This window comes from Rhinolophus ferrumequinum, chromosome 5 (genome assembly GCF_004115265.2).
Source record: "Rhinolophus ferrumequinum isolate MPI-CBG mRhiFer1 chromosome 5, mRhiFer1_v1.p, whole genome shotgun sequence".
Classification (NCBI taxonomy): domain Eukaryota; kingdom Metazoa; phylum Chordata; class Mammalia; order Chiroptera; family Rhinolophidae; genus Rhinolophus; species Rhinolophus ferrumequinum.
In genome coordinates, this window is record NC_046288.1 from 10,241,569 (window position 1) to 10,254,645 (window position 13,077).

A 13,077-nucleotide genomic window follows, 5' to 3' on the forward strand; every position below is an offset into this window, starting at 1 on the left:
CTTCATTCCATTCAGCCTGGAAAGTTTGCTTTTAAATTACAGGTTACATAAGTATGTGCTGTGATTATTATAAAAGCATCCACTGTGTGAAGTCATTTTTAAAGAGAAGACAGCTTGTTACAATGAGTTCACATGTGTACTAATTATCTAAATGTTACTATTTTAAGCTTAATATAATTGCAAATGTCTTATATAATAAAACAGTACAATTGAGTTTAGGAAATAAATGATTTGAGCCTATAATCTGGTCACGCGCTAGGTGTATTGCCTAGTATTCAGAAATGCTTTACCTAGCACTCTTTTCAAATCATTCTTTTTTTTTTTTAATTGGATTGTTTGTTGTAATTTTTTTTTTTAATTCTAGTTTATTGTGGTGACAATTGTTAGCAAAGTTACACAGGTTTCAGGTGTACAATTCTGTAATACATCATCTATATATACATTTTGTGTTCACGACCCAGAGTCAGTTCTCCTTCCATCACCACATATTTGATCCCTTTTACTCTCATCTACCACCCCGCTTCCCCCTTTACCCTCTGCAAAAAACAAATGAAGAAACAAAAACTCATAGACGCAGACAATAGGTTAGTGGTTACCAAATCATTCTAATTATGATTTTCTTACCATCAATGAGTACATCTGGAAGGCACCAGATAGTTTAAATTTGGCTTTTTAAATATTTTTAATTATATATGTAACTATGTTTTGATGATTTAAAAAATGTTGATTTCTGACTTAAATTCTGAAATAAAATTCATATTTATTTCAGAACCTGTTACTCCAGTGAGTTACACAAAATCATACAAAAATAGCCCTTGGATTTCTACAAACAGGGAAAGGGCATTTATATTGCTGTAATGTAAACAGATCTATAAGTTTAAATTCAGTCTACGTTTATATGACTGTTACATGATACCGCCAACACTAACGACAAAACAAATTAATAAATTAGTTTTACTTAATATATTCCTAAAGAGTCAATTTATTGCAATGGTTCAAAGGTTTAGAAGCCTTGAGACAGAGTTTCGGAATACACAAATTGACATTTTTTGTCACTAGTGGTAAATAGAAATAAAAAATAAGAAGGTATAAACTTAGAATGTATGTTTGTGCTATAAATCTGAGCACTTCTATGAACCAAAGATGCTGTCATGAATATCAAGGAGATGAAGAGAGTGCACTGAGAATTGCTTTTAGCGCCCACGCTCACAGTGCTGGGAGTGATACTGGAGGTCTGGTTCAAAACTCTTCCCCTTAAGGATATTGAGCTTCTACAGAATACAAACTAGATGTTTTATCCAAAATAAATTATTTTTTTTGTCCAAAATAAATAGTTATTAAATTAGTCAGGACTAGAATGTGAGTCAGTTAACCTAACTTGTAACTGTCTTTGACAACATATTTTTGAAGATTGCATTTATTTGAGGGATATATGTAGTTATTTTCTAGAATTAACATTTGTTCTAAGTCTTTTGTTCTTTCTTCAGAACTGTTATTTTCTAAGCCACACTATGAATTGAAATATTTTAGCATTATATAAAATGTTATATAAATGAGGCTTGTCACAACGAAAGATTCTATTCTGAACTCAGACTTGATAACCATACAGAAATAGCATGATGACTCAGAACCAGTGGCTCTCCAGAAAGGCTAGGAGCCTGTTTAAAAGTTAATAACATTTCTTCACCTTATTCTCATTAGTCTTGGCTGACAGTCTCAATCACAGTTCCATACAGACTAAAATAGAATCATGGAAATTTCAAAGTCTGCACCATCAGAGGTAAAATCTACCAGTGCAGACAGCCAGCCTGTGAGTTTGCAACATTTATTGAGCGCCTACTATGGCACCGGTGTTGACACCCCATTCACAGTGGTGATGAAACCGACTACCCTCTTCAAAAACAATAAAGTAAAATAAATCTTCACAGTCTACAGAGGGAGAATAATAACTAGCATTTGTTGATTTCTTTTAAGTTACCAATTGGTATCATCTATTATCACCTTATTTCATGCTCACTCAAATACATGTGTGTGTGTGCGTGTGTGTGTGTGTGTATCATCTTTTTAAATATGTTAGGATTATTTTCATATTTTCCATTCTAGTTTAAGTTAAATGCATTGGGAAAAAAAGATGTGGTACATAGTACGTACAATGGAATACTACTCAGCTATAAAAGAGATGAAATACTGCCATTTGCGACAACATGGATGGATCTTGAGATTATCATGACTAGTGAAATAAGTCAGATGGAAAAGGATAAGAATCATATGATATCATTCATATGTAGGATATAAAACAAAATTATACATATTTTTTTATTCACATTCTACTGATAAAGAAATTGAGGTACAGATGATTTAATTGAATTTCCGAAGTCAATTAGCTATTCTAAATTTTTTTTAGCTTATGTATTTCTCATAGGCCCCTAAGTATAAAACTGTAAGTAGCTCTGGAGATGTTATTTCTTGTAATTTGATATTTTGAAAATCATCCGAATGATTTCTTTTTCTCAACAGTTTATATAAAAACAATCAATTAAGTACCTATCCCAAATTCTCACCTAATTACATATACAGCTGATCCTTGAACAACATGGGTTTGAACTGCACAGGTCCACATATATTGAGATTTTTTTCAATAAATACCTGTACTCTTTTGATCCTCTGTCGGAGTCCACAGATGCAGAGAGACCAATGGTAGCATTGACCTATTTTATATAGAGGACTTGAGGCTTCCTAGATTGTGGTACCCATGGGGGTCCTGGCAACAATCCCCCCCAAGAATATGTAGGGACACAGTAAAGTTTTGGGGAAATTAAAAGTTATAAACAAATTTTCAGCTGTGCTGGGGCAGCATCCCTAACCCCACATGCTCAAGGGTCAACTGCATATTCCCCTGCAAGTCTTTCTCTGGTTCTGGTATGTCTCTTCAATGTTTACTAGACTCGTGGTATATATGCCATATGCCTAGACTTGAGTATCACTCATCAGAAAGTTTATCATAGATACTTTAGACTGTAAGTTGCCCTAGAAATCTTTAGAACTAATATTTTCTTTTTCTTTCTTCAGGTGATGAGACTAAGTCTAGAAAAAAAAGCATTTTCAGAAGATGACAGAGCTGGATAGTTAAACAGTTTGGGGTGAGGGAAAGATGAAGAATAAAATCTGAGTTCCTAACTCTAATGTGGTACTTTAATTTTTGCATATTTTATTGTTTCTTAAGAGATATTGAGATGAACTTTTCCACTATTTTCTAAAATAAATGATGGATTCTAGGTATAAGCCTGGGCTTTTAATACTCTGTTTCTATCCAAATTTATTTTCGGAACATTAATTTTGAATACATTAATAGTTTTTATTTTCATTTTTATATCTCATACCTTACTTGCAGCTTATTATTTCAATAAATATAATTTATAAAACATAAAGCTTATACCGAATACTGAATATGTATAGAAATATACATTTTATTAATCTCTACCTATCTTAAAACTTAGTATTTTAATTAATTACTCAAAGATACCAATTCAACTAGTAGTTTAAAATAATTGTTCTTATCTTCAAATTCAAGTAACAAAAAATTTAAATAATGCAAGCTCATTAAAGAATAGCAAGTTTAAATATTTGAATACTTAAAAGGAAGAGAATTTTACATTAGTGGTAATAATAGCTAGAATATTTATAGCATATATAAATGCTGGGCAGAGTGGCAAACACTTCACAAATATTTTCTAATTTATTCTTCAAAATAAGCTTATGGGATTGATACTGATATTATTTTTATTTCATAAATGTGGAAACTGAAATTCCAAAAGTTTAAATAATTTACTCAAGGGCACATGTCTCTTAGTAAGATGTAGTAACACAAAACCTCTCATTCTGATAGAAATACCAAACAATGCCCTTTGATTTATTTCCCCAAAGAGAACTGATTATTTTCCACAATCTAATGTTTACTGATTTAAATGTCTGTTGTTAGTAGCAACAACATGGAATAGAAACTGCATTCTCTAAAGACATTATATCATATGGAAGAATAGAAAATCTTAAATAATTTAAATAATCTAATTTTATTACTTTAAGAACTCATACAGAAAAGCAAATTCTTGGACAGCCATTCCAATCAGGTGGCTTTTAGATCAAAGCCAGTGGAAAAAAGGTGTATGTAAAGTAAGCATATGTAATCCATCCTTGCCAATCAAATTTGCAAATATTCAAACAAGATCAATTAAAAAGTAGAAATCGATAAGCGAATCATATTTCTTTAATGCCTGCCTGTCTTTAAAGGAAACTTCAAGCTATGTTAGTCAATTTGTCAAATTATATGTATTAGCAAGATATAACACTTTATCTTTACAAACGTGGATTTTCAATGGAAGCTTCTATTAAGTTAGAAAGAGGTTTTGATAAAATATTAAATGATGAAAAGTGCGTCAAAAGCCAAGGACAGAGTTATTCATGTGTATGTAGTTGGATTTTTAGCTTCAGGCTTGAGAAAAATTTTAGGTCTCCGGGGAGTATGTGCTATATTAAGTTTGCTAAATGCAGATATGTTCAGCTTTAGTAACATCTGTGGAATTGCACTGATAGAACCAACTTGTGCTTTTATTAAAAAATAATTGCAGTTAGAAAAAAATGTTTTAAAATCTACTCTCTCTTATGGCCTGATCTTCTTGATAAGCAAATAGCCATGGATTGTGTGATAATTATTCTTCTATTAATGTCTCTAGGTTGGAAGAAACACAGCACATGATATAGAGAATGATTCTATGCAATTTTATGTGGTGCAGTGAAAGAGAGCAGGGTCAGGTAAAAATTCTAACTGATTCACACCTGTGTTTATTTATTTTCTATGATTGTTTCATAAAGGGCAGGACTTGCAGGCAAAATTGGGGACTTGCCATAAGTTGAAAATATTCGCCAAGGACTGCTTTATATAAACTTTTTAAGAGCTGCCTCAACTCTTAAATGTCAATGCTAATAAGTCTATACAAAAAACAAGGAGGACAGAAGAGAGGCAGAAAGATGTTGAATAAAAGGTATAATTTCTCTCTGTGATGCTGAAGGGCACATTATTTTTCTTTATAGAACAGGAAGGGGAAAATTAGACTGATAAGACTTCCTGTGTCTAGGGAAAATATGTTATTCTTAAAATCAAATCAGAAGTTGAAGAAAAACCTCAAATAATAGTGCTAAATAATTACAAGTGCCTATTGTCAGGTAGAATGATAAGCTGTGGGAACTTGCCTTTTATTTAACACTCCAGTGAAATGAAAGCTTACATTATCTACCTCAGCAGTTGGCAATGAATCAGCTCTATTTTAATATTTTCTTCCTAGGTATCACAAAAATCATAAAAGTAGTATTCACACATATGCATGTTATGAAGATCACGATAACAGAAAATTTAAAAATATAACAATGATTATAATATAAAAATGGATAATTCTATAACTAATCTATCATTGAAATATCTATATCTAATTGGTGAGCATCTGTTTTTCAAATAACTCTTTTTAAAATTCAACTATTTATCCCACATTACCTCATTGAGACATGTGCATAACTAATGTGATGGTAATAACAGTCTCCAACATACACCTTTACAGAGTGCGCATTTGACAGTGCTCTAATCTGTGTGGGATGATTTACCATGGATACAGAAGTGGGAAGTTGAACAAGCATAACTCATGATGTTAGATAATCATGCAATGTTGTCTCTTATTCTCCCATTAAATGCATTCAGTCATGCCAGGTTTTTTTTTTTTTTTTACTGATTCAAAAGGAAACTATACCAGAATCTATGTATTTACTATGTAAATCTTATAATAATCAATTGGGTTTTTAGTCTCAAATGAGTTTGTTTTCAGAAATAGAACTGTTCAGTCTGTTTTATTTCTATGAAATAGCAAGAAAAAATTGAAAAACTCAAATTAAATTGCTTACATTAATTAGAATCAATAAGCATCAAATAACTACTACATTTACCAAACAGCATGAATGACATACATTTTAAACTATTTCCTATTGCTGAGAGAAATTTAACAATTCATTTAAATCAGATATATACCAGACTGATGAACTAAAGATTAAATAGTTAATTCTCTATAACCTGCTCTTTATAGTCAATGCAATTCCAAATAAAATCACAGCAGGCTTTCATTATTAAAATGGACTATGAAGTCAATAAAGAAAATAATTATAAAGTTCATATGGAAATGCAAATGTCCAAAAAAAAAAAAAAAGAAAAAAGGACAAACTTGGAGAGAGGAGTGTTAGAGAACTTATTACAAAACATCAATAATTAAGGAAGTGGGAGAAAGATAGAGTAAAGACAAATATAGTATAGAGAGACAAAAAAGACAAATGGCACAGACTGTAAAGTCCAGAAAGAGACCTAAATATAACACATGTAACGGATTTATAACACAGTTGCCACTAAATGCAATGAGGCAAAAATGTTACTTTCAACAAAAAGTTCTGGATCTAGTGGAGGGTCAAATTGGGGAAAAAGGTAAACCTTTACCATTATCTCACCTCATACTAAATATAAATCCTGGGAATGTCATAGCCTTAAATATGAAAGTAAAATTATTAAGTGGTTAAAGATAACAAAAGGAAAATGTCTCATGAACTTGAGGTAGACAGAGATTTCTTAAACCAGACAAAAAATAATAATAACTATGTAAAAACTGATGAGTTAGACATCATTATTTTTTAATTGTTCATTAAAAGATCTCTTTAAATAGTGAAAACATTCAGAGGAAACTACAAATAGATGCAATACATATATCTGAAAAATAACTCATATCTAGAATATATAGTTTTTTAATAAGTTGACTGAAAAAAAGGATAATTCTCCTTTCCCCCAAGAAAAAAAAAGGAGTAAAATATTTGAACAGACACTTCACAAAAGAGAATATCCAAATGTCCTATAAGAATATCAAAGGATGATCAATCTCTTTAGCCAGAAGGGAAATAAAAATTAAAAGGACAACTACAAGAATGGTTACAAAAGGAAAAAGTAATGGTAATGGCAAATGATGTTGGGATATGTATGACTGCAACTTCTAAGCATTGTAGTTTTGATTTTTAATTGTTAAAATCCTTTTGGAAAACTATTTGGTAGTGTTTATCAAATGTAAATCTATACATACCAAGTTCCCAGTCATTCTACCTATTACCATCCTACTACCCAAAGGCAATGTTGCAAATTGTTTACCAAAAGACTTGCAAAAGAATTTTGATATCACTGTTGTTTACAGCATCCCAAACCTGAAAATATTCCTCTTGGCTATAAACAGTAGATTAATAAATACATTACAGAATATTCATATAATTAATATAATGAATCAATAGGGAAAATAACTTACTGCTATATGCAATGAAAATAATCAATCACAATGATAAATACCATCTATGAATCTATTTCTCTACTGATTTTTTTCCCTAATTTTTAGTCACATTTTCTTTTTCTTGGCCTGCATTGGAATTTTTTATTGGATATTAGTATTGCAAATATTATATTTTGAGTGCCTGAATTTATGTCTTCCTTTAAAGAGTATAATGCTTTGTTTTGCCTGAGAATTGAGTTACTGAGTACTTTAATCATTTTGTGCTTCGTTTTCAAAATTTCTTAGGTTGGATCTAGAAGACCCTTCATTTCAGAGATAGTTGACTCCCACTACTAAGTAAGTCATGACACCTCTGAGTTCTCTAGGAATGTTCTCTCTGAGTGATCTCTGAGAATTCTCTCTGATCAGGGATGGAACATCTCACACTGTACTTAGTTCCAGAAATTTTTCAGTTTAAAACACGCTGGTTGTCCTTTGTCTATCCTTAGGAGTTTCACACTTCTCGTGGGGCATCTAGTAGTCCCAAACACTCAAGGGGACACACAGCAAATTTCTGAAATTCTTTTTATATAGATCCCCCATGCTCAGGTGGGAAAATGCCAAACACCTCAGCTCCTCTGTTATTGCTTATTTGTCAACTCAGTGAGGGTCCCTTGCTCAACTTGTAATTCCCTTCTTTGCACTGTAGGCTGAAAAATGTCTTAAGGAAGAAAGCCAGGATAATTACAGGTCTTACCCGATTTGTCTTACTTCTCTCAGAGATCACAGTCCTGCATTATCTATTGTCCAATATCTGAAAAGAGTTGTTTCATACATTTTTGTTTGTGGGTTTCATTTTCTAGTTTTATTGCAGGAGGTTAAATCTGGCCCTAGATTAAACCACCATGGCCATTACCAGAAGTCCTCATCCTTATTAATATAAATTTTTGAAAACATTTTTATATATTAAGTAGTCTTTGTAGGTTTTGTTTTTGCAAATCAGATATCTAGTTGACTACTATTTTATATACTTCAGATAACTGATTTTGAAATACTGATAAGATAACTAAAACTTTGTGATTATCTGTCCTTTACTACCTATCACTTTTTCCAAGGTGACTAGACTTTTCATTTATCAATGCAATGCTCTTACATATTCCTCACAGAAGAATAACAGAATCCAAACTCAATTTGTTAAGCATTTAAAAGTTTCCTAAGTATAAAATTGATAAATATATAATATTTTATATTAATTTTACCTGAAGACAATGTTTTCAAAGTGGCATGACATAATTTAATTCCCTCAAACTAAGGTTTGAATCCTAGCTGTTATAATTAGCTTTGTGTCCATTAGTAAGTTTTAATACTCTATGAACCACAATATTCTCCTCTCTAAAATTAAAATATTAATCCCTCACTTGATGGATTAGAAGTGATAAAATATGCACTTAATAAACAGTCAACAGTATGATAATACCCTCGTTAATTTTTATTGCAATTTTAATTTTTATTACAGTTTTCTGAAAGCTATGTTACCTGACTTTTAAGTACAGAAGGAAACAAAGCCTCTTTTGTCCCTACAAAATGTGATTTTAAATTAAGTTGTTGTTTTTTTTTTGGGGGGGTATTGTATAGATATCTCAATAATCATGGATTTTAAATACATTATTTTATTTTTTCATATTAATACTTCTGTAGGCCAACAAATACAAAGCGAATTCATAGACAGATGTGTGTAGCAGTATAGTTTCTGAGCTACTTCATGTGTCTTGCATCTCTGTTCTAACCACTAACATGTGTCTTGAACATAACAAGCAAGACCACTGATATTACAATACTATATGCAGAGAAATCAAATTTATTGGTAATGTATATGTAGTCAAAAAGATGAATAAGATAAATTATAGTATGAGATGAACAGCCTTGTTTTCAAGGTATCTACAAAAATGTGGAATCAGCTACTTTATTATTCTGACACTTTCTGTTAATGGTAACATGGTTCAGTAAGTTAAAACATTTTCTAGTGGCCTACACATCCATTATGTTAATGCAGGTAGAGAAGCATAATCACAAAAGACACCAACTATGGCGAGTTTGCCTGATAAATGCAAGGATCACGTTACAGACTATTTACCTCTAACTGGTATTGCAATATATGTTAATTATGTGGTTCATTTTACTATAGAAAGAAAATAGTGAAATCAGACATCATTAAATCAAAGGATATAAACAAACTTTCTTAGTGGATCTGCTGAAATCAAAAGAAAAATTTCAAGAGAATCAGTAATCATAGAGGGTGATCTGGGGACATAAGAAAGATGTTCTTCATTTCAAAAATGTGAAGAATCTTAATAAAGTTTTCAGTTTTGTAGTAATAATTGTTATAATATTGTTGGCCTGATTCCTGGGTATAAAGTGGCATTTTATCTCCAAAACACATTTTTTTTCTAATTATCAGCATTTGAGACAATGAACCACCATCATTTTTTTTTTCTTAATGAAAGAGTGCTCTTATAAGAAATAAAGGATATTTCATGTGTCTCATTTCAATTTGGTGAAATTTACCATGACTCAAGGCTTAAACAAAAAAAGAAAGAGGGCTGTTAGAATGGGTTTTATGAAAAAGTCAAGCTATTAACAAGTGTTGGTGAAGATGTGGAGAAAAGAAAACATTCACGCACTGTTGGTAAAAATGTAAATTGGTTCAGCAATTATAAAATAGAGTATGGAGGTTCCTCAAAATACTAAAAATATAACTACCCTACAATCCAGCAATCCCACTTCTGAATACTGGGGGTGCCAAAAAATTTATACAAGTGGACACTTTGGTCAATGTTGCTCAAGCAGTAGTTCACCATAATCAGAAGTGTCTGGATGCTGATAGTAACCACTTTGAGCACCTCTTGCAATTGCAGAAGTCAAATGTGACTTATATTCATCTTTTGTTATCAGTATATATTGAGTATTACAATTGAAATACAGTTTTCCTTTCTTAAAATGTGTGTATGTTTTTTTGGCACCCTCTGCACACATCCAAAGGAAATGAGAAGAGTTTATGGAAGAGATATATGCACCCTCATGTTTACTGCAGTATTATTCACAACAGCCAAGATATGAAACAACGTAAATCAGTGAATGAGCACACACACACACACACACACACAGGCATATTATTCAACCATGAAAAAGACAGAAATCCTGACATTTACGACAACCGTGATGGACCTTGAGGACATTATGTTAAGTGAGATAAATCAGAACGAGAAAAACAAGTACTGTGCAATATCAATTATATGTAAAAACTAAGAAAATCTGAACTCCAAAAAACAGAGTAAAATGGTAGTTACCAGAGACTGAAGGTGGATGAATAGGAGAGATGTAGTATAATGATACACACTTGCAACTGGTAGGTAAATAAGTCCTGGAGAAATGCACAGTTTAGTGATTATAGAGAACACTATTGTAGTATAAACTTTAAACTTGCTGAGAAACTAGATCTTATTTACTCCCACGACAAAAAGAAATAATAAGTATGTGATGTGATAGAGGTGCTAACACTATAATAGTAGTCATACAGAGATAAATAAATGTCTCAAATCAAAATGTTGTATACCTCAAACTTACACAATGTTATATGCCAAATATATTTCAATAATAAAAAACATAATCTGTACATGGTTCTTTTTTATAATCTAATTCTTCTACTGAATTTCTTTGTATTTTAAGTGGCATTTAATTAATAACTAACTTATTAACCATAATTATAATATTTCTAATGTTTTATTTTGCTAGCTTGAGAGATTTATTTTTATGTACCTATGTTCTTTCTTCACAGTACATAGATATCCTCATAAAAGCTGTTAGAATACTTGTGATACAAAAATAATATCTCATAACTTAAGTATGTATAATATCTTCTGAACATGCACCTTCCCTTCAGTTTTTACTTGCATGATTTAATTATTTGAAATTCTAAATATTAGGTCTAGTAACACGTAAAATAAAACTAAATTTCACTCTGTCTCGGGAAAATCACAACTACATATTCACGATAGTTTTGGACAGAAGAATTATACTATTTAGATATCCATTAAGCCACATTTTTAAAATATTCATTCAAATATTAGTATTAGGTTGGTGCAAAAGTAATTGCGGTTTAAAAGGTTAAAAATAATTGCAAAAATTGCAATTACTTTTGCACCAACCTAATATATATTACTTGGGCTGACACAAGCTACATAGTTTTATATAAAACTAATAGAATATTTATGACTCTATACATTATATTTGATGCCAGGAGAAAATGACCCACATTACTTTCATTGGAAATTAGGTCTGTTGTAAATGTTGAATACATAGTGATAATAACATTTGAAACAAAGACTAACTTAATGTTAGAAGTTTAATTTCCTTTAGGGAAGAAGTTCCATCCAACAAATGAATCATACCACATAAAAACAGACTACCTGAGTAAATGAAGATGAGTGATTGACTTGACTATCTTGACTACTAATCTGAGTGGGACTTATCGGCTTATCGCTCTTTAGAAACACAGTGAGAATTGGGGGGTTTCTCAGACACAAAGAGGAATGAAGTGAGTAGGCTAAGGTGGACCAAATATTGCAGATACATGCACGTGGACTCTGGTACTCATTGTTGGAAAGCAGATGATATGATAGTCATGTCTTAAAAGGAAAATGGCATCTGTATTTTTAGGCAGCATGTGTCACTAGCATGATTAGGCCAAAATGTGAACTGAAAGCAATGGTTTAGTCTTATATAAAAGGGTAAAACATAATATAAACAAAGCCACTTTAAAATGCAGTCAGAGCTGCCATCCCAGAGGAATTGCTTTGCATGTCTATGCCTCAAATCTTTGGAATGTTAAAACAGGGCAAAATGATCTATGGACTGAGCTTAAAGCAATGCTGTATCCCAAATAACTGTTTGCAGAAATAAGATAGAAGATATTATAACTACTGGGCTACCAGACTGAAAATTAAAAACATTCTCTAGAATTCGTGTCACTATGTTAACTTATCTGCACCAATAGAAATGCCTTCCTTCTCTTGATGTAATTGTTCCCCTTCCCTTTCTCATAAATACCCCTTGCCTTTGTCTCCTAATCAGAACACTGTTTGGGCTTCTGCCTGAATCAATGCTTCCTGAATAGCTATTTGTTTGGTTTTTGTTTGTTTGTTTGTTTTTTGTTTTTTTTATATCTCAAATAAACACAAGTTGCCTCTCACTTTGGCCTTTTAATATTAGGTTAACAGTTTATTTCTTTGTTGTTTGTTCTTTTTCTGTTGTCGTTGCTGAGGGGAGAAGATGGGAGACAGTCGTCAGCTCATTTCAGAATGTGATCAAGTGGGTGTGGAGACGCAGCTGCCTATAATCCTCCAGTACAGGGATTATGATGGGGCAACATCACATCTATGGGTGGTCTTCCGTTTGGATCATATTCTCACACTTAAATATTCTCATATGAAATATACTACCATATGGACAAGGAACTAACATGCAAATTGGCTAAATAAAACAGACTAAATTATAGCTCTGTCCAATTGTCAGGTTTAAACATGGTGTATTAATTTTCTATTGCTATGGTAACAAATTACTGCAAATTTAGTGGTCTAATACAACAGAAACTTCTTATCTTACAGATTTTGTAGGTCAGAAGTTAGGGCAGGCTAGGATTGCAAAAAGCTGAAATCAAGGTGTTGGCAGGGTGGCCTTTCATACT